The sequence below is a fragment of the Orcinus orca genome, chromosome 18 (assembly GCF_937001465.1).
Source record: "Orcinus orca chromosome 18, mOrcOrc1.1, whole genome shotgun sequence".
NCBI classification, from domain to species: Eukaryota; Metazoa; Chordata; class Mammalia; order Artiodactyla; family Delphinidae; genus Orcinus; species Orcinus orca.
This window is the reverse complement of record NC_064576.1, coordinates 65268249-65291777: the sequence shown is the minus strand read 5'-3', so window position 1 is coordinate 65291777 and position 23529 is coordinate 65268249. Positions and strand designations below refer to the sequence as shown.

The window sequence follows — 23529 nt, the reverse complement described above, 5'->3', positions numbered from 1 at the left end:
ATTTAATATTTTTTTGATGATTCAGTTATCATTATTATCAACTATTTTAATTATTATATTACAATGCACAAAAGCTCTCAGAATCTGGCTAAAGTTGTTTTATCTTATCCCAAATAAGTACTTTTCAAAGGTCTCACTGTATTGTGAGACAGCATAATAACAAACAAAAGTCCTGGAAATATGGAATGAATTGTAGAAAGATTTTAATAGAAATGAATATAATTTTACAACAGACAATATCAGGGCTTCAAGAATTATGCATTGATTACCTAGAGAATTTTCTTGGGATTAAGACTTCATCTGCCCATGGTGCCAGAGAGCTGACTGCCTGCTCTACCTGAGCATTTGAATGCATAACGCAGAAAAAACCAAGAATGTTGTACTGGGTTATCAGCATGTACTGTGATCCATCTTGGACAAGAGCCAGTAGGGCTGTTATCATCTTCCAGTAGTTAGAACATCATTACACAGTTTCTACAAATAGTTAGCTTTCATTCTGATGCAATTTTAACTGTAGCATTTGCCATAATAAGCTATGTAGGCTAAGAATACTGTCAACAAAAGTGTTAATCAGATGATTATTGTAACCAGTGTATTTGAGATTTTTTAAAGCTGTTCTGCAGCTTAACAAGCATGTGTCTGGCATGACCTTTCTCTGCCAGTGGCAAGTTGTATTCACTGAAGGACAGTAAACATGGAAGGAGAAACTACACATCTTGGTGCTTTAACTTTTGCTACAGCTGTGCTTTGTTTAAAGCTTATAGATTTATGCAGCTGCTTCACGGTATCCTTTCCCTCCGTACCTGATGGGAAATATTGATATTTTGAGTTAAAGAAGATGACCAACTTTCCTTTTCAACATTTCATAAGCATGCCCTTAGAGCAGTTGCCTGTACTATCTTTGCTCGTGTTATTTCCTAACTTATTATTAATACAAATTTTGCAAACACGGTATTGAACTTATACTTTTCTGTGGTAACCTTTTATTCTTATCTATAATGGAGATTTTGATTGTATATTACTTTGATTCTTCACATGTTTGTAATTTATCAAGTAGCCATTACCTGTAATTATAAGACAATATATTTTTATCATCTGACATGGTGGAATATTTCCAAGAATTGGCCTGATCCTCACTACTAATATCCCTTCAGAAGTACAAACTTGGACAAAATGGCACTGATTCAAAATGCTAAACATCCTTGTGCATTGTAAACTTGATCGGATTAGAAATTAACTTGCAATCCAATAGTAAATTAGGCACTTCAAGAGAAACATTAATGAAATGAAACCAATAATTTGGTTTTATACTGTATATTAAAGCAGTGATCTACTTGAGAAACTCTTATGACAGGAAAATATATTATATCTGTGAAAATATGAGTCTACAGTCCTGTTTATATGCAATTACAAAATGGGCTACTTTGAAGTCAGCTTTTATTTTTTCTGAGCAAAATTAACAGTCATTCTCTGTAGAATCAATTGGACAAAGCTGTAGTATATCCAACTCAGCATTTACGATTACAAAGTAAATGATCCAGCTTCAGGCATGGTAGTTAGATTAAAAAATAAATGTCATATATTAAGGTAAAATCTAACTGGGAAGGCTGACTACTGCCTGAAGGTAGATGTTATCTAAGTATTTCAATATACATTACAAGTATTAAATACATTTTCTTCGAATTCACATAAGCTATGGATTAAGAAAGCTCTATATACAGCCAGAAAGTAAACCCTGGAAAGTATGCCAAAAACCTAGAAGAAATCAAGGGGTAAAAATGTAAATCAAAGAGCAGACCTAAAAGGAGGTAGTGTACAGTGTCTTGCCTTGTTTTATCTTCATAGAAACTCGTGTCAGCTTCACGTGGAAGACGTAGCCCAGGCCCAATGCCTTGTGCTTGACACTTGGCTTCAGAGTCAGTAAATAAAACTGTCTTCCAACTTCCCTCAGTTTGCCTGACTTTAAATATCTCAACCATCCCACTATAAAAAGTCACAAAACCAATTGTAAGGAGAAAGAACACATCATACAAAGGCATCTTGAATCCCTTCACTACTCTCCATCCCCACTGCTCTCCTAGCATCAAAGTCTTTATTTAATCCTATGTCTAAACAGCTATCTCTGGTGCAAATGAACACTTGCAATGTTGATTCCAAGATACTGTAAGATCCTGAAGAGGTTTTAGATCTCTCCAAAGGTAGTCACTTTTGTAAAACACATTGTATGCAGCTCCCTTTTAAAATACAGTTTTATACAGAACCCCATTATATAAACGAGAAAAAAAAGCAGATATTCCATGGTAGAATCCCAGGTGTCAGCCTCAGAGGAACTGCTGGGTTCCCTAAACTATGTAAAACCCTTCAGGAGTACAATGGAGGGGATGTGATGTAGCAATTAGGAGGACAGACTAAGGAGTTAGATTGTCTGGTTTGGAATCTGAGCCCTGCCATTTTCTAACTGTGTGAGGCCACTTAGGCTACTTAACTTCTCTATGTCTTGGTTTCCTCATCTGTAATTTAGAGTTATGAGAATTAAGTGAGTTAACATTTGTAAAGTATTTAGAGTACAGCAAGTCCCCTACATACGAACCTTCAAGTTGCGAACTTTCAAAGATGCATTCCATCAGCGTCAGGTGTGAGTGAAATTGCAGCTTGCCCTCCATCCCCTATTGCTGACGATCCTTCAGCTCTACCATCTCCCACCTCCTCTCCCTCCTTCAGTCAGTAACTCTTCTTGCCTGTTCACTGGATGCCAGCCCCTGGATGCCAGCTGTTGTACTGTACTACTGTACTTTTCAAGGTACTGTGAGATTTAAAATGTTTTCTTTATTTGTTGTGTTTGTTTGCTTTTTATGTATTATTTGTGTGAAAAGTATTATAAACCTATTACAGTACAGTACTGTATAGCTGATTGTGTTAGTTGGGTACCTAGGCTAACTTTGTTGGACTTAATGAACAAATTGGACTTAACAAATGTGCTCTCAGAACGGAACTTGTTCGTATGTAGGGAGACTTACTGTAGTCATATAACAGTGTTTGTCTAAAAAAAAGTCTTCCTTAATTTATTCATTTTAATGTTCTTTGAAATGAAGAGTAAGAACATGTACTATTATAGGACAAGGTTTTATTGCCCAGGATATTATACTTCCTAGCCAGATTATTCCTCTGAAATCTACTATCCATTAGTTGGTCTTATCCTAGAGAAATCAACCACCATGGTGATTCCAGACCTGAACCTGTATGTTTTATGTGTATTCCTGGGTAATCCCAGGTGGGCTATGCCATTCTACAATACATTCATTTTTGAAGATTAATGAGAATTTTGAAAAAAAACTATAAAAATAATTATTTCCAATTTAGAATCATTTTCTCAATCTGCTCTTCTCTGGCTTTCTCTACATATTAACATAATTAACACATAGACTAATATAGTGTTAATAATATCTCTCAAAAATATCCCAAGGCATTTTCAATGGCCTCCAGCAATCACTGTGCAATTTTCACTCAGTCTGAAGCAGAGGTCAGCCAACCAACAGTCCTTTACCAACCAAGCTGTGTTTTCTACTTGTATATCTGGAGTTTGAACGAAGCCATCAAAAATCAGCCAGGATTAACATTTAGGAAGTAATCCTAGTACTAGTTTTCATTAGATTTTTTGTGTTTTGTTTTGTTTGTGTGATGATTTATAAGCCATTTATTTAGACCTAATATTAAACAGCCAGGTATGACAGGAGAGATGAAGGATGACGATGCCCATCCCACTGAAATGTCTGCTTGTGCACCTAATTGTTGCACGCTGCACATTCTCTTACTCCTAGCTGACGACTTTGGCTATTTAGGGTCTGTCATTCTCTGGCTTGCAATGTAGATTTTTAATTTTGACAAATGTACAGCTGATAGTAGGGAATAAAGCTTCTGACATAGGAGAGAGAAATAGGGCATTTAATAGCATTTATTTCTGGGGGAAATTACAAGAATTTGCATTGAACTGAAGAAAATGACTGCAAAAGAGGGAAAGCACACTGTGTTACAGAGAGCAAAAAGCACATTCTGTCCCGGTACATTCATTACCCACTGGGTTCAAACGGAACACAGCTCTTTCTCCGGAGCCACCTCCATGATTAGGGCTCTAAAGGATGGTGTCACGGTAAAATAAAAAGCTGGTTGGGAAAACTGCTAGTTGGTAGAATGCGTGTTTGAAGTTTTACAGCAGACACTGGGCTTGCATAATACCATCATTGCCTGTGACTACATCTGCATGTGTCTAGTTAGAAAAGGTCATTTAATTGCTGAGTCTTCTCAAGAAAAAGAAAAAACCTGGCTAAAAGAATAAGATGGATAAATGGCTAAAATAATGCCAACAGCTATTCAACACTACATGCTTTCAGTTACTTTCATATTACATTCTTGGCTCAAAGCAAACATTTCCCTTTCTTCTGCATTTTGCATGTTGGAAATGTGCAAACAGGAAAACAAACAAAATACTACAATGAGAAACTAGTTTTTAAATTCTTATTTATGAGATAATGGTTATTTTTCTGATTACAAAAATGATATCTGTTCATTGTATAATACATGGAAAAAAGGAAAGTGATCATAAGGAAATAAAAATAACCATTAATCTACTGCTAATATTTTAAGCAGATTCTTTTTCCTGTGTGTGTGTGTGTGTGTGTGTGTGTGTGTTCATGCATGTGTGTGTGTGTGTGTGTGTATCTGTTGGGGGGATATGAGAGTTAATATTTCTATACCCTTTCATTTTACTTAAACTATACCGTATAACTTCCCCACATCATACACATATATGTTATATATATTATATTAATATATATTATATGTATGGACACCATGATTTATTTATTTAAACTTTTTACAATTATGGAAATTTACATTGAAAGTTTTTTAAAGTATTATGATGAATATTGATGCACAAGTATCTTGTACGTAAGTTATTTCTCTAAGATAAATTCCCAGAAGTGTCAATGCACTATCAAAGTGGATAAAGTTTTATGTCTCTCAATAACTTGATACCACTTTCCAGATAGGTTGATCAGTTTATACTAATACCAACAATGTATGCCACAAGTTTCATTCACCATGTCAGCCAAATATTATTATTAAATATATATGTATTCATATTTATGATAAATACATATTTGCCAATTTCAACGAACAAAAACCCAATATCATCCTGTTTTAACTGGCATTTGCTTTATATCCTTATCTTTATCTCTTGGATTTACGTAACTTGAAGAATGGAACAATCACAGACAGCCTTGCATGAGACAGAGTCCCATGGAGTCTATCTTGGTACGTGGACGATGTTCAGTAACCACAATTGACTATGACATAAGGCTGCTGGACTAGCGATGCACTTGACATACAGTGGTGACGCTGCCTGACTTTGAAGGTGACCAAGCTCAACTGAACGTGCTTCCGTTCACACAAGAATTCTATTCTGAAAACTTGTAAAGTGATTGTATGTTTCTTAATCAAGTCACATATCAAGTATCTCAAAGTAGTGCCCAAAGTAAATGAACTTAGAAATGAATCGTTTAAAAGTATTTCAGGTAAATCCAACACATAAACTTAAGTGTTATACACAAATCATCTAGTGTGAGCCTTACAAAAACATTAGGACCAACCCTTTGAGGATGGCATTTTTCTTAGTTCATTGTAGGATGAGGAAACTGAGGCTTATGATAATGAATGGGAAGATGGTAAGGAAACATCTTCTATAAGTAAGTAACTTGCCCATAGCACACAGCTACTGGGTACTGGCTAATGTGTTCTCTCTCTCATAAATATGCATATCTATATCTATATATATGTGTATATACTCATACATACATATTCATATATATGTATATGCACATACACATCACACGTATATACACAATACATACACATATATATTAATTAAATATGTGTACAAATATATGTATACATATGAATTAAGTTTTTAATGAGTTCCAAAGTGTACGTGTGTGTTAGTGTTGTATGTTTGTATATATTTTATAATATATAATTATAATATATAATATATATAATATAATATATATATACATATATATATTCAGAGCCTCAGAAATGTTCCTGCATTCACTAATGACTAGCTAGGATAAAGAAGATTCCCTGCTTTTTGAGTCTGTTCAGTTATCTGTGACTCATCTTCAAGATGAACTTTCTTGCCCTTCATTAATCGAGTATAAATACATACATACAGATGAGAGAAATACATACAGATGAGAGAAAGTCTGTCCTGGTGTCTCCTTGCACATGGAAGAGTACATCAGGCGGATATCTATGCAGAGCGTCTGTTCAGTTCAGTTACCGTCAGCAGATCCAGACAATTCTATTTGCATAATGAACTCTCTGAGCTGTCTTTAAAGCCTCTGCCAGCAAAAATTAGAGAATAATCACCTAAGGATTATTGCTATGTCTCATTCAGTGAGCTCTCAGACGCTGTCTGCTCTGAGCTGAATTGCTGACCCCTAATATGAGTGTTCATGGTTTTCTAAGAGCTCTAATGTGCAGTGAACTTTAGTTATCTCGTTGACATCTGGAGAATGGGTGGCAGGAAGTCAAGCCAGGCTAAGTGGGTAAAAAAAAGGGGGTCTCCACATTAATTATAGGTGAAACAGGCAAGAAATTGAATTGAGATGTTCAATATTTATTGAGGACCCAATATAGAAAAATTTGGCCATATCATTCTAGAAAGGAAAAATTACCCAAGAGTGACTGAAAATTCCCCTTTTCACTGCTATTAGAACTCCCTTCACCATGTAAACTCATAATCTCAAAGGTCATTTGAGTAAGGTAGATACTGAGACATATTTAAAGGTAAATAAAAGCCATTGTTTAAAAGATATCTCAAATTATAATAGAAGTAATGTATATATATATAAATGCAAACATAATAGAGAGCTATAAAATGAAAAGTCAGAACTTTTCATTGTGAGAGAAAACTTCCTTGACTGTTTCTTTTTTAATACTCCTAGTTGTAAACTCAATAACTCTAAGTAATGTATATAAACCATTAATTCTTGATTTATAACTTTTTACGTATACTTATTTATTATCTAGTATGAAAAATACTTTACTCGCACTATCCCCTCCAGCCATCCCTCCTCCCAAAATCTTTTTAACTATGAATGGTTGTTTGGGTCTGTTATTTTCTGTAAATTTAAAAATAACCTTAACATTTTTTTTTATAGGTTCAGGAACTTTAGGTAGTATCTCAATTTCCTCCTGTATAAGAAGAAACATGTCTATCCAATTCTATCTATTTCTTCCTTCCCTACACACCATCATCCAGCTGTACCCCTACTTTAATGTATTCAGAATTTACAGCACATACAATTTTTTTATATTTAAAAATATTTTCATGCTTTGTCTATAGTAGTGTTTCAAAGTTCAGAAGCAATTTTGCCACCTTATCTGAAGGGACATTTAGCAGTGACTGGAGACATTTGAGATTGTCACAACTGGAGTGTTAAAGGCATCTAGTGGGTAGAGGCCAGGGATCTGCTAAACATCCTACAATGAACAGGACAGGCTCCTACAGCAAACAACTTATCTGGCCCAAACATGAACAGTGCAGAGTTTGAGAAACCATGGGCTCTCTAGGGTTATTCAGGAAAAGTGAAATCCTCAAGGGATAATTTTTAAAATATGCAGGAGAATCCATTGAAGAGCCAGGTAGCAGGTTCTGTGTTGTTCAAAGAAGAAACTTGAAAGCACCAAGGCTGAATGGCGTCCATTTTCTTAAATTTCATCACTCAGTAGAAATTATGCCACATCACTTACTAATTGGATCATGATTTTTGTTCATTTTTGTTATTCTTGGAATTTCTAATTGTTCATTTTAATCTCATGGAAGAAAGAAGTATATGCTGGGTTTTTTTTTTTATTTAATTCTTTTATTTTTTAAAATTTGTACATCTTTATTAGAGTATAATTGCTTTACAATGGTGTGTTAGTTTCTGCTTTATAACAAAGTGAATCAGTTATACATATACGTATGTTCCCATCTCTTCCCTCTTGCGTCTCCCTCCCTCCCACCCTCCCTATCCCACCCTTCTAGGTGGTCACAAAGCACTGAGCTGATCTCCCTGTGCTATGTGGCTGCTTCCCACTAGCTATCTACCTTACGTTTGGTAGTGTATATATGTCCATGCCTCTCTCTCGCTTTGTCACAGCTCACCCTTCCCCCTCCCCATATCCTCAAGTCCATTCTCTAGTAGGTCTGTGTCTTTATTCCTGTCTTACCCCTAGGTTCTTCATAACATATTTTTTTTCTTAAATTCCATATATATGTGTTAGCATACGGTATTTGTCTTTCTCTTTTTGACTTACTTCACTCTGTAAGACAGACTCTATGTCTATCCACCTCATTACAAATAGCTCAATTTCGTTTCTTTTTATGGCTGAGTAATATTCCATTGTATATATGTGCCACATCTTCTTTATCCATTCATCCGATGATGGACACTTAGGTTGTTTCCATCTCCAGGCTATTGTAAATAGAGCTGCAATGAACATTTTGGTACATGACTCTTTTTGAATTATGGTTTTCTCAGGGTATATGCCCAGTAGTGGGATTGCTGGGTCATATGGTAGTTCTCTTTGTAGTTTTTTAAGGAACCTCCATACTGTTCTCCATAGTGGCTGTACCAATTCACATTCCCACCAGCAGTGCAAGAGGGTTCCCTTTTCTCCACACCCTCTCCAGCATTTATTGTTTCTAGATTTTTTGATGATGGCCATTCTGACCGGTGTGAGATGATATCTCATTGTAGTTTTGATTTGCATTTCTCTAATGATTAATGATGCTGAGCATTCTTTCATGTGTTTGTTGGCAGTCTGTATAATTTCTTTGGAGAAATGTCTATTTAGGTCTTCGGCCCATTTTTGGATTGGGTTGTTTGTTTTTTGTTATTGAGCTGCATGAGCTGTTTGTTGGAAGATTTTTAATCACAGTTTCAATTTCAGTGCTTGTGATTGGTCTGTTCATATTTTCTATTTCTTCCTGATTCAGTCTTGGCAGGTTGTGCATTTCTAAGAATTTGTCCATTTCTTCCAGGATGTCCATTTTATTGGCATAGAGTTGCTTGTAGTAATCTCTCATGATCTTTTCTATTTCTGCAGTGTCAGTTGTTACTTCTCCTTTTTCATTTCTAATTCTATTGATTTGAGTCTTCTCCCTTTTTTTCTTGATGAGTCTGGCTAATGGTTTATCAATTTTATCAATGTTTATCTTCTCACAGAACCAGCTTGTAGTTTTATTGATCTTTGCTGTCATTTCCTTCATTTCTTTTTCATTTATTTCTGATCTGATTTTTATGATTTCTTTCCTTCTGCTAATTTTGGGGTTTTTTTGTTCTTCTTTCTCCAATTGCTTTAGGTGCAAGGTTAGGTTGTTTATTCGAGATGTTTCCTGTTTCTTAAGGTAGGATTGTATTGCTATAAACTTCCCTCTTAGAACTGCTTTTGCTGCATCCCATAGGTTTTGGGTCGTCGTGTCTCCATTGTCATTTGTTTCTAGGTATCTTTTAATTTCCTCTTTGATTTCTTCAGTTATCACTTCGTTATTAACTAGTGTATTATTTAGCCTCCATGTGTTTGTATTTTTTACAGATCTTTTCCTGTAATTGGTATCTAGTCTCATAGTGTTGCGGTCAGAAAAGATACTTGATACAATTTCAATTTTCTTAAATTTACCAAGGCTTGATTTGTGACCCAAGATATGATCTATCCTGGAAAATGTTCTATGAGCACTTGAGAAAAATGTGTATTCTGTTGTTTTTGGATGGAATGTCCTATTAATATCAATTAAGTCCACCTTTTTAATGTATCATTTAAAGCTTGTGTTTCCTTATTTATATTCATTTTGGATGATCTGTCCATTGGTGAAAGTGGGGTGTTAAAATCCCCTACTATGAATGTGTTCCTGTTGATTTCCCCTTTTATGGCTGTTAGTATTTGCCTTATGTATTGAGGTGCTCCTATGTTGGGTGCATAAATATTTACAATTGTTAGATCTTCTTCTTGGGTCGATCACTTGATCATTATGTAGTGTCCTTCTTTGTCTCTTCTAATAGTTTTTATTTTAAAATCTATTTTGTCTGATATGAGAATTGCTACTCCAGCTTTCTTTTGGTTTCCATTTGCATGGAATATCTTTTTCCATCCCCTTACTTTCAGTCTGTATGTGTCTCTGGGTCTGAAGTGGGTCTCTTGTAGACAGCATATATATGGGCTTGTTTTTGTATCCATTCAGCCAATCTGTGTCTTTTGGTGGGAGCATTTATTCCATTTACATTTAAGGTAATTATCGATATGTATGTTCCTATTCCCATTTTCTTAATTGTTTTGGGTTCATTATTGTAGGTCTTTTCTTTCTTTTGTGTTTCTTGCCTAGAGAAGTACCTTTAGCATTTGTTGTAAAGCTGGTTTGGTGGTGCTGAACTCTCTCAGCTTTTGCTTGTCTGTAAAGGTTTTAATTTCTCCATCAAATCTGAATGAGATCCTTGCTGGGTAGAGTAATCTTGATTGCAGGTTTTTCTCCTTCATCACTTTAAGTATGTCCTGCAACACCCTTCTGGCTTGCAGAGCTTCTGCTGAAAAATCAGCTGTTAACCTTATGGGGATTCCCTTGTGTGTTATTTGTTGTTTTTCCCTTGCTGCTTTTAATATGTTTTCTTTGTATTTAACTTTTGACAGTTTGATTAGTATGTGTCTTGGCATATTTCTCCTTGGATTTGTCCTGTATGGGACTCTCTGTGCTTCCTGGACTTGATTAACTGTTTCCTTTCCCATATTAGGGAAGTTTTCAACTATAATCTCTTCAAATATTTTCTGTCCCTTTCTTTTTCTCTTCTTTCTGGAACCCCTATAATTTGAATATTATTGCATTTAATGTTGTCCCACAGGTCTCTGAGACTGTCCTCAGTTCTTTTCATTCTTTTTTCTTTATTCTGCTCTGCAGTAGTTATTTCCACTATTTTATCTTCCAGGTCACTTATCCGTTCTTCTGCCTCAGTTATTCTGCTATTGATCCCATCTAGAGTATTTTTAATTTCATTTATTGTGTTGTTCATCATTGTTTGTTTCATCTTTAGTTCGTCTATATCCTTGTTAAATGTTTCTTGCATTTTCTCTATTCTATTTCCAAGATTTTGGATCATCTTTACTATCATTATTCTGAATTCTTTTTCAGGTAGACTGCCTATTTCCTCTTCATTTGTTAGGTCTGGTGGGTTTTTATCTTGCTCCTTCATCTGCTGTGTGTTTTTCTGTCTTCTCATTTTGCTTATCTTACTATTTTTGAGGTCTCCTTTTTGCAGGCTGCAGGTTCGTAGTTCCCGTTGTGTTTGGTGTCTGTCTCCAGTGGGTGAGGTTTGTTCAGTGGGTTGTGTAGGCTTCCTGGTGGAGGGGACTAGTGCCTGTGTTATGGTGGATGAGGCTGGATCTTGTCTTTCTGGTGGGCAGGTCCACGTCTTGTGGTGTGTTTTGGGGTATCTGTGGACTTATTATGATTTTAGGCAGCCTCTCTGCTAATGGGTGGGGTTGTGTTCCTGTCTTGCTAGTTGTTTGGCATAGGGTGTCCAGCACTGTAGCTTGCTTGTCGTTGAGTGAAGCTGGGTGCTGGTTTTGAGATGGAGATCTCTGGGAGATTTTTGCCATTTGATATTATGTGGAGCTGGGAGGTCTCTTGTGGACCAGTGTCCTGAAGTTGGCTCTCCCACCTCAGAGGCACAGCACTGACTCCTGGCTGCAGCACCAAGAGCCTTTCATCCACACGGCTCAGAATAAAAGGGAGAAAAAGTAGAAAGAAAGAATTAGTAGAAGTAGAAAGAAAGAAAGAAGGGAGGGAGGGAGGGAGGAAGGAAGGAAGGAGGGAAGGAAGGAATAAAAGAAAGGAGATAAAGTAAAATAAAGATAAAATATAATAAAGTTATTAAAATAAAAAAATAATTATTAAGAGAAAAAGAATTAAAAAAAAAACAAAAAACGGACGGATAGAACCCTAGGACAAATGGTGGAAGCAAAGCTATAAAGACAAAATGTCACACAGAAGCATACACATACACACTCACAAAAAGAAGAAAAGGGGGAAAAAATCATAAATCTTGCTCCCAAAGTCCACCTCCTCAATTTGGGATGATTCGTAGTCTATTCAGGTATTCCACAGATGCAGAGTACATCAAGTTGATTGTGGAGCTTTAATCCGCTGCTTCTGAGGCTGCTGGGAGAGATTTCCCTTTCTCTTCTTTGTTCTCACAGCTCCCAGGGGCTCAGCTTTGGATTTGGCCCCGCCTCTGCATGTAGGTCGCGGGAGGGCGTCTGTTCTTCGCTCAGACAGGACGGGGTTAAAGGAGCAGCTGATTCGGGTCTCTGGCTCACTCAGGCCGGAGGGGAGGGAGGGGCACGTAGTGAGGGGCGGGCGTGCGGCGGCAGAGGCCTGCGTGACGTTGCACCAGCCTGAGGCGCGCCGTGCGTTCTCCCGGGGAAGTTGACCCTGGATCCCGGGACCCTGGCAGTGGCGGGCTGCACACGCTCCCAGGAAGGGGGGGCGTGGATAGTGACCTGTTCTCGCACACAGGCTTCTTGGTGGCGGCAGCAGCAGCCTTAGCGTCTCCTGCCCGTCTCTGGGGTCCGCGCTCTTAGCCGCGGCCTGCGCCCGTCTCTGGAGCGCCTTTAAGCAGCGCTCTAAATCCCCTCTCCTCGCGCACCAGGAAACAAAGAGGGAAGAAAAAGTCTCTTGCCTCTTCGGCAAGTCCAGACTTTTCCCCGGACTCCCTCCCGGTCCTACCGAAGCCTGAGCCTCAGCTCCCAGCCCCGCCCGCCCCGGCGGGTGAGCAGACAAGCCTCTCGGCCTGGTGAGTGCCGGTCGGCACCGATCCTCTGTGCGGGAATCTCTCCACTTTGCCCTCTGCACCCCTGTTGCTGTGCTCTCCTCCGAGTCTCCGAAGCTTTCCTCCACAGCTCCCTCCCACTGGTGCCGGCCCCGTCCCTATCCTTTTGTCTCTGTTTATTCTTTTTTCTTTTGCCCTACCCAGGTACTTGGGGAGTTTCTTGCCTTTTGGGAGGTCTGAGGTCTTCTGTCAGCGTTCAGTAGGTGCTCCATAGGAGTTGTTCCACGTGTAGATGTATTTCTGCTGTATCTGTGGGGAGGAAGGTGATCTCCGCATCTTACTCTTCCGCCATCTTCCCCTCGTCCCTGGGTTTTTTATTGTATAACTAGGATTATGCAGCTTCTTGATAAAAGGTCAGTATTAGACAAGCTGTTTCTTATGACTTGTGCATAGCTGTCATTCAGGGAATTTTTCTCTCTCTCTCTCTCTCTCTCATGCCCCTCTCCAATCTTTCTTAGATTTGATATCTTCATATCTCAGATTCCTTTTTAATTTTGCTGATATATATCCTCATGTAATTATATCAATAAAGAAGTAGGAGAGGTAGAAAGGTTTAAATACCTTCATACTCGATGGATTAGCAAGCTACAGAATCCCAGTTTCAAAACCACTGATCTCAAAACTTCTCGAATATTATTGCATTGTCATCAAGTATCTTGTGATCCTGACAAGAAGTTTCATGTCCGTCTCATTCCCATTCCTTTGGGGATACTCCCCCTTCAAAACTTCTGGAATTTCTCGTACGTCTTATTTGTACTTGTTAAGTTAGTATTGGCTGCAGCTGAAAAATGCAAGGTTAAATTAAACTGAAAAGGTGTTTATATGTTTCACATAAAAAAATTATGAAGATAGCTCTTCTGGGGTTGATTTGAGGGTTTTCAGCAAGCTCTTCTGGGATCCTCTAGGCTGTATTCTTTTTTACTGAAATATAGTTGATTTATAATATTGTATTAGTTTCAGGTGTATAGCATAGTGACTCTTTTTGCAGATTATATTCCGTTGTAGGTTTTTACAAGATATTGGGTATAATTCCCTGTGCTATACAGTAAACCTTTGTTGCTTATGTATTTTGTGTATAGTAGTTTGTATCTGTTGTCTATACTGTGCTCTTACGGTTGCAGATTAACTGCAGCAATTTAAGATGGTGACCTCCTGAGCATGTATCTTGCAGAAAGCATCAAGGACTTTTCCTCCTCTCCTTCCTCATCCTCTTTCTCCTCTTTCTCCTTTTCCCTCTTCTTCTTCCTCGTTTCTCCATCCCCTTTATCTTTCTAGTCCTCCCCTTCCTCTCTTTCTCTTCTCTTTATTAGAAAGAAATTATTTCCCTGAAAACCCCGTTTAGCCACTGTCCCTTTCATATCATTGGCCGTAACTGGCAAACATCTGCACTCAATCACTGATCGAATAGACTATGGTCTATGACTTATCTCCTGTGATTGCAGAATATCATTCTCCTCTTATGATATTGTCTTCCCCTAGGTATCTGGACCTTTGTTCTGCTGTCGTTGAGCGTCAGGCTGTATCCAGCTCCATCTGCGATGCCTTGTACAACTGAAGATCGTTGGAATTGGATACCCTGCAGGTAATCTTTTAATATCCATTTCATCTTTTGCCTAAAGTGGTACTGTTTGAATCATTAATTACATCAGGAGTTAAAGATAACATAGTAAAAATGGATAGTGCTTGATTTTCATGTCATTTACTCATAGCAGTGAGAAGATTTGCATAGCATATGGGGTAAAGAGTCGAGGTTTCTTGCAGTGAGAGGTTACTGGCCGTAGGTCTCTATCCACCTTTGGCTCTTCAGGCTGCCTGAAGGCTTCTGTATGCCAGTGGAGAAGCTCTGCCTAAGACCGTGGATCACTCCTACGAGGAAGTGATACCTGAGTTGTGTTTTTCAAGATGTGAGTCAAAAATGGTTTTTAGCACTTAGGACGTCTTTCATGGATTATGCAACAATAGCATTTTTAGACTCGATTGCTTTCGTATCTTGGTAATCCCTCTCTTTAGACTAGGTGTATTCTAGTAGTTTGAGTTATGTAACCTTCCTGATACTATGTCCTCCCAATCTCTTCTCCCTGTTCCTGCCAGGTTTGTTCTTAAGCATTATTTTCATCAAGTCTCTTTATTCTATGTCTTGCTACATCAAATTCAAGCACTTTAGTTTGGCTTTTACTGCGTCACATGATAGATGGATCCATCTCCATATGCAACTTTGGTTCTCAATCTTTTCATGCATTCATGCATTTATCCATTCCTTTACTTGTGCATCACTGGTGTACTGGACTCCTATGCACCTGTTGTAGTGTTATGCGTTATGGATTTATAAGTTCATAAGACATGCCCTCGATGAACTAGCAGTCAAGCGTAGGAAAATAGATATGGAGATGGATTATCCTATACAGTGTGATAAAGGCTCCAATAGAGTTATGAATAAAGTGCAGCAGGAAGGGATTATCCTTTACTGGCCATTGCTCTTGGGTAAATAAGGCCATCTCACTGAGGGCTTTAGTAGTGCTTTATTATTTAAATGTCTTCATGTTTCTTAAAATGTCAGCCAGTGGAAGGGTTTTATTTCAAAAAGGAATCAGCTCGGATCGTTTGTTTACAGGAAACATGTGGCAGGCAGTGTGATGCAGTACAAAGACACTGAAGAGCTGAATTCCAAAATGGCATAGAGTAAATCATCTTACTACTTTGGGACTCAGTTGTCTCACCCGTAAAATAAGGACTTGGGCTAAATAGTCTTTAACGACCGTTTCTGGATTAGCAGTTTAGTTGCTTACTTGGCCACTGTGGTAACTGCCATTCTAGCTGTCTAGGTGAGAATATTTATTACCAGTTCCAAACAGATGGATTTGGAATCTGGGTTCCTCAGATAAGGGTGGTTTTGAAATACGCTTGGACTGGACTTCTTAACTTCACGTGTAAGGGAATCAGCCAGGAATGACAGGAACTGCAAAGTGTCACAAGCTTCCTTCCTTTTACGGGATTGGGTGTAGGAGGCAACCATCTGAGCACCAGGGGAGTAGAGCAGGCCATGAGACGCATGCCTCCTTTCGAGTCCTGATGCTTTTCCTCCTGGAAAGGCCACTGGCCAGATGACGAAGTGACACTCCTTGCTGGGAACACTTAAAAAGAAGGATGCTTAATTGGATTGGAATGAGCTGTATTTGTTTTTTACTTAAGGCAGAAGCTTTAAAGTTGTTGGATATCCCACACCTCACTGAGTCTGACTTCCTTCTGCATTTTACTCCTTAAATCTTCTTAAAGTTTCTAATATTTTGTATATTTTCCCCACAGATAGTACCTTCCAAAGATAACTTGCATTTCCCTATGAATGTTTTAAAGCCTTTTTGATGATTACAGGATGGCTAGATGGTCAGAGCTCAGCTCCTTTACCGTGTTCTTCGCATCCAATGTGTGTGTATATATTTTTTCTCAATAAAATGTACTCAGTGAAGTGGACACTGAGACCAGAGTGTCTCCTATTTCCGTGACAGTGATAGGCATCATGAAGTCAGTAATTTTTCTAAGATTCTGGTAGCCATACTGATTAATCCTCTCACAAAGTTACCTCAGGAACCCTTAGAAAGATTATAACCCCTAAGATGATGTGCTAATGCCACCAAAAATTCATATCGACCTTGTCCCAAACTGTGACAGAAAGACTATGGCTAGAGAAAAATCTCTTGGCTATGAAACATTTTTAGATCTAGTGGGAGCCAGAGTTGAGGTAAAACAGAAAGTGAACAAATCCTCAAGTTGGGTCTGGGGAGGGAACAGAGCAAGCAAAATCAGGGACACAGAAAAGACACAGAAAAGAGGCAATATGGGTTACCAATACAAGAGTGAGGATCTGGGGTAGATATTTGGAACTGGAATGTGAATCCAGAGATTAAAAAAAAAAGATAAACGAAAAGCAGACCCAGCAGTGGGACTGGGCAAGTCAGATGCTGTTGAGGTTGAATGCCAGATGTGGGCTCTTTCCCCCAAATGTATTCATTTACTCTCTTTGGCTGGCTGACTCCACTTAAAAGGCCAGGAGAGGGATTTCCCTGGTGGCGCAGTTGTTAAGAATCCGCCTGCCAATGCAGGGGGCACAGGTTAGACCCCTGGTCCGGGAAGATCCCACATGCCATGGAGCAACTAAGCCCGTGAGCCACAACTTCTGAGCCTGCGTGCCACAACTACTGAAGCCCGTGCACCTAGAGCCCATGCTCTGCAACAATAGAAGCCACCACAATGAGAAGCCCACGCACCGCAACAAAGAATAGCCCCCCCGCTCGCCGCAACTAGAGAAAGCCTGCACGCAGCAACAAAGACCCAATGCAGCCAAAAAATTAATTAATTTTTTAAATTAAAAAAATAAAATAAAAGGCCAGGAGAGGCACTAACCAATAGTGTTCCAAGGTTCTGTTACGAGAGGACTGGATGGTGGAGAATAATTCTCTTTAGGAGAAAACAGTTTCCGGAGTCTGTGTTAGTAGAATGATCTGATGGATAATATAGTTTTACCAAGAATAAATTTGAATCCTGATGAAAAAAAATGGCTCTAGAGATTATATCGGTGCCAGAGAATAATATCTGTAAGAGACAGAATACAGGGAAGTAGCTAAAGCAGAAAAAAATCAAGGAAATATCAATGGATAAGGAAAGGTCCAACTTCAAAAATCTCAGAGAAATGACAAGACTAGAAACAGGGCTAGACATGTCAAAGGTGACTTTTTTCATTTTCTGTCTTTTATACTCTAAATTACATGAGGAACAGTGGGTTTATATTTGGGGCAAGAGGCCAAAAAGTGCCCTGCATGTGGTAGCTCTTAATGAAAACTAGTACAAAACGGTTGGACTAGGATAGGATTTTTTTTTGCGGTACGCGGGCCTCTCACTGTTGTGGCCTTTCCCGTTGCGGAGCACAGCCTCCGGACACGCAGGCTCAGCCGCCATGGCTCACGGGCCCAGCTGCTCCGCGACATGTGGGATCTTCCCGGACCGGGGCACGAACCCGTGTCCCCCCCATCGGCAGGCAGACCCCCAACCACTGCGCCACCAGGGAAGCCCAGGATAGTATTTTAAAATATTAGAGATTCTCTCTCCTGTACTTTCGTCAGAAATTTTAAAATTTAAAAACAATGCATTTTTATGAAATGCTGCAAATATGGATTTATTTAATAAGTTTAGAAACATATGCATTATAATATTTAAAATTGTATCTGTAAGATATATACAATTTTTCAGTTGGTGTTTTGCTTCGCATCAGCAACCTGATCCATCCCTACAACCCAATCCATGTAGTTCTGGATGCCAGTTACAGCTCTCTATCACCACCACTAATTTAGGTTAGTCCATGTGACTTAAGAATATTCTATTCCCCTGGCCACAGTAATTGATCCATGGATAGTCTATGATGGAAGCCAAGCCAATCAGGATCTTACTCTATATTTCCCATACTGACACTGGAATGGAAAATCTTCTACAACCCACCACCTGATACCCACACATAGAGTTGAACGTGCACTGTTGCTTATCTAGAATGATGCAGCCCTAGGGCTCCCTACAGACGTATTCCAACCCCAGGGTATAAAGCTCTGTGTAAAAGAGAATATAATCAATACCGAGTGTAGTAGGGATAGGAATGAAGAGTAGTTGGTTAGAAGCTAAAACACTTCTAAGTCTCCAGATCCTGAGGTTTCTTAAAACCAACGTCACTCCTGCCCTTCAGAGTTAACTAATGGATAGTTAAAATAATCTCCCTTCATTTTTTACTAAAACTAGTTTCAATCATACTGTACTTGTACATGAAAAAATATTGTGAAAACATAGTATCTTGAAGGTAAGTCATTGTTTCTGAGAAGACTGCATTTTTTAAAATTTATACCAGATTAAATGTGTAGCAGAACTAAACAATCACAGTAAATTCAAGGTCCTTATGACACTGATGTAATTTTACTAGTAAAAACTTTTAATTTTGTGCCTTTTACAGGCTGGAAATAAAAGTAGGAAAACAAACAAACAAACACAAAACTAAGCACGTCTTTCTTACCCATAAAATCAGTTTGTTTACCTCTGAATAAAACATTCAGTAGCAAAGTTCTTACTCTATTAAGCCTGTTAATTATCTTGTGGTGTGACCCCCCCCCCCAATTTGTGAATCAGGAATAGTGTGGAAGAAGACAGTTGAACTGTTAATTTATAATTACTCTTAAAATAGTAGTTTTCTTTGCTATGGATAATATATCTAGGCTTATCTCTGTTGTCCAAGGTAGATGCTCCGTTATAATAAGTTCTAAGCAAATGTTTTGTAAAGTTTAACGTCAGTGCTATTTTTGGGAAGTCACTTGTCAGAATTCATGTAATGAAATATTCTCTCAGGGTTTTGCAAGCTAGACTGGTCTTCTGGGATCTTTAATCCCTCATTAAAAAAACAAGTAAATAACATCCATGACATTAATGTTCCCATTAAATAATGACATATTTTCATCTTGCATATTATCCCTAGATAATCAAAGGAATCATACACTTATCAAAAAATTTAAGTGAGTGTGTAAATTCCTCCTACACCTTCAGCATTGCTTAAATATCAGCCCTTCTTTAGAGTTCTTGAAGCTGACACTAGTGGGAAAATATTGGAGAAGAAGAATGGGGAGACATAATACACTTAATATTTATTTGTGATAGCTCTGTGATTGCTATCTGTCCTTCTCATCATGGCATGCCCAGGCCCTAATATGGTGCTGCTGTGCACATATAGGTACTTAAAGATACTTACTAGCCTGCATGGCCATGAATCTATCATGGTCTTAACCAGTGTTCCTCTTTCTGTGTTTACCCTTCTGCTTTCCTTGCCCAACCTATTTAACAAAGCCATGCCAAAGAAGTAATATTTCTGCACCGAATATGTCCATACCTAAAATTACATTTGCATTTGTTCACTTCATTATTGTGAAATGTAAAGTCATGAGAGTAGGAGTTTCTTTGGTCGGTTCATTGCTATAGCTCTGGGAAGCTACCTTGGGGAATGCCATTGAAGGCATTCAATAAGTACTTTATAAAAAACCGAATAAATGAATTGATACATATAGTTTGAAAGGAAAGGAAGGAACAGATGTAAGAAACATTAAGATGGTTATTTCATAATACTGGGTAATTTATTGTATAGAGAAGGTGAGATAAAGTTTGTTCTATCTCCAGAAATCAGTAGATGATTGGGATAATGAGTTTGTCATTAACTGAGATAGAAAGCATATTTGAGGTGAAGGTGGGAGAAAGGAGAGAAAAAGTGTTTACTTTGAGAGCCTGCCCAGCTGTCCTCGTGGGGAAGTCCATTAGATAGGCAGAAAGGAAACTTTGAAGACTAGGAGAGAAATATTGACGAGAAAAGTAGATTGCAATATGATTGTCATATAACTCATGGTTTAAATGTTTACATATATTATTTCTTCTGCCTAGAATAATTGCCTTTTCTTCATATATTTTGACAAATGTTCTATTTGCTCTTCATGGTCCAGATCAATGGTATTCTCATTTGGGAAATCTAATTGACAGAAGGATATTTGGTCATTTCTCCTTGGTACCATCATTTTATTATTTCTTGAACACAGTAATACACTTATGGCATAGCATTACAAATAATAAATTATATTCTTGTCTGCTCTAATCCTCATGTCCATACATACTTAGCTAAATGTGATGGCAAGGGACATATTTATCATTGAATAATAACTTTAATTATAGTAATGAGCACTTTTATAGCTGAATGAATGAAAACTGTATATGGAATCAGTAAGCAACAGATTGAAGAAAAGCTGGTACTGGAACACTGGGGAAAGCTATATTAAAATGGATGAAGAAATGGAATTTATGATTGATAAAGAGATAACCATAAAGAAGATTGAGATGGAGCAATGGGGTAGGAAATGAAACAAGAAAATGAATTGCTAATTCTTATAGAAGAAGACTTCGAGAACAAGGTGCTACATAAGTCAAAACATGAAAAACAGTCAAGTAGTACATTGCCAGAGACAAGACCCTTGAGTTCTAACTGATGCAGGGCACTAGTGACCTATGAGACAGCTGTTTTGTAGAATAAAAGGGATAGAATCAAGACTGAAGAAAGAATAAGAGAAATATAATAATGAGCAGAAGATGCAGTCTTTCCAAAAAGAAAAGGGCGTGATGAAAAGAGATGTAATAATTATTCAAACAGCTGCAGGATCCTTAAAGATGCTGGATTCTTAGTTTACTTTCAATACAGAGGTGAATTGGGATACTATGTTCTTTAAAAGAAGATACCCAAATTAGCAGATGCAAACTATTATATATAGAATGGATTAATAACAAGGTTCTACTATATAGCACAGGGAACTATATCCAATATCCTGTGATAAACCATAATGGAGAAGAATATAAATAGATAGATAGATAGATAGATATAACTGAATTGCTTTGCTGTACACCAGCAATTAACACAACACTGTAAATCAACCATACTTCAATAAAATAAAAAACAAACAAAAAAAGAAGCTACCCAATGTAAAAGAAGAGGCCAAAACTACAAGAGAAGAGACACTTAATGGAACAATATCTCAGAGCATGTAGGAGAGGAGAGGAATACGAATGAAGGTGGGGAGGGGATTCAATCGGTTTTGGAAAAAAAGGAAGGCTAGCTCTTTGAAATGGGTGGAAAGAAGAAATAGTGAAAGTAAAGGGATTTATTATTCTGTTAAAAGGAAAAATTGAGGGCATTGCGTAGAATAAGAGTTTTAAAATTCAATGTTATTAGATAGATACAATGGCAATAATTTTATCTGTGTCAAAAAAGATTGCCAGTTAGATGTGAACAGAAACATACAAATAATAATAATCTTCCTATGATGTAACTGAAATACAGTAAAAATCTTAATGACATTTACGAAATCTTTTAGAAGACCAGAATACCCCTTTTGAGATTTTGATTATCTTAATATTTTAATATTGTAATTACAGCATGTCAGTACTCTATTTAAAATGAAATTATCAAAGCTCAGAGGAAACTGATTCTTGTGCATCCATAATTTCATACAATATAATTTTAGAGCTTGAGCTATTTTTATGTTATCACTTTAGTCTTAGAAACATAGTTGAAATTCTAAGGACTTGTATTTTTCATTTTTCAAGAGGCTTTTAAAGATAATCTTTGCTTTTAAAGTGGCCTTGTCCCTGAATACACATTTATCTGAAGTAAATCAAATTGCTTCTGGTGGAATAAAATGGTTCATGAGGTTTTCATAAACATATCATAACAAAACTATATCCTCCAAAACACGTGTTTTATAAAACTCTTCCATAGAGTCCATTTTACCTTATAGGGATTAGGACATTTTTAATTATATTGAATGATAGATGCTTTATTGATTTTATTTGAGTATTTACCTAAATGTCATTTCAAAGTGGCCTTCCTCAACTACCCTATTTAAAATAGTTCCTCAACAAAATGTAAACTCTTTGACATCTGGGGATTTGCTTTGTTCATCAGTACATCCCCAGGGCCCAGAAAGAGGGTCTTTCATGCCAAATCAACAACTGTGTTTAGGAGGTGTATATACTTCTGACAATGATGTTACCACTGATTAAAACAATGGTGGTCCCAGGCTGTGTGGGCAAGAAGGCTGGGTCTCCAGGGATGTGGTCCAGCATCGCTAGACGTGAGTCTTGCCAGACATTCAAGTCTCAAGGAAGTTGTTGAGACCTGCTATGTTCCAGGCACTTTATTAGTTCCAGCATATTCCCTGACCCAAAGGAAAATCCAGCTTAACAGAGCAGGCTGAACTGGGACAAAGAGTAACCCTGTGTATGAAGAGCGGGCCGTAGGAACCAGGGGAAGAAATAGCTAATTCCACTGAGAAGCAAGGAGGAAGATTCACCAAAGGAAAGCAAAATTAATATTGGAAGAATTTGTTAGAAAGGAGACCTGACTGCAACTGCTGGATTGCTACAAGGCTGAGGGACAAGAACAAGGCTGGCCACCATTCAGCAGCAGACCCTCTCGAGACTGTCTGCTTGCCCTTGCTCCTGCTGAGTTACCACAGGTGGAAGCAGGAGGTGGGCTCAGCAGCAGCCAACAGACCATGATCCAGGAGGTGCAGTGAGGGACAGAACTGCTGCCATGTGGCTGACAGGTTCTCGGTGCTCTGGCCAGGTGTCAGCCCTGAGCCTCTGAGGTGGGAGAGCCGAGTTGAGGACATTTAATCATCCGAGACCTCACAGCCCCACATAACATCAATCAGCGAGAGGTCTCCCAGAGATCTCCGTCTCAATGCTAAGACCCAGCTCCACTCAACGACCAGCAAGCTCCATTGCTGGACACCCCATGCCAAACAACTAGCAAGACAGGAACACAACCCCACCCATTAGCAGAGAGGCTGCCTAAAGTCATAATAAGTTCACAGACACCCCAAAACACACCACCAGACACAGTCCTGCCCACCAGAAAGACAAGATCCAGCCTCATCTGCCAGAACAAAGGCACCAGTCCCCTCCACCAGGGAGCCTACACAACCCACTGCACCAACCTTACCCACTGGGGTCCAACACCAAAAACAACGGGAACTACGAAATTGCAGCATGC

The 23529-nt window shown here is 38.3% G+C and overlaps 1 long non-coding RNA gene across 1 annotated transcript in view; it reads right to left on the bottom strand.

Annotated features, from left to right (window-relative positions):
• Window positions 1–7823: 7823 nt before the first annotated feature.
• Window positions 7824–23529, bottom strand: part of LOC125961989 (uncharacterized) — a 67367-nt gene continuing 51661 nt past the window's right edge. The window contains exon 2 of the long non-coding RNA XR_007473242.1: window positions 7824–8339. This is a non-coding gene — a long non-coding RNA (uncharacterized LOC125961989). The remainder of the gene's footprint in view (window positions 8340–23529) is intronic.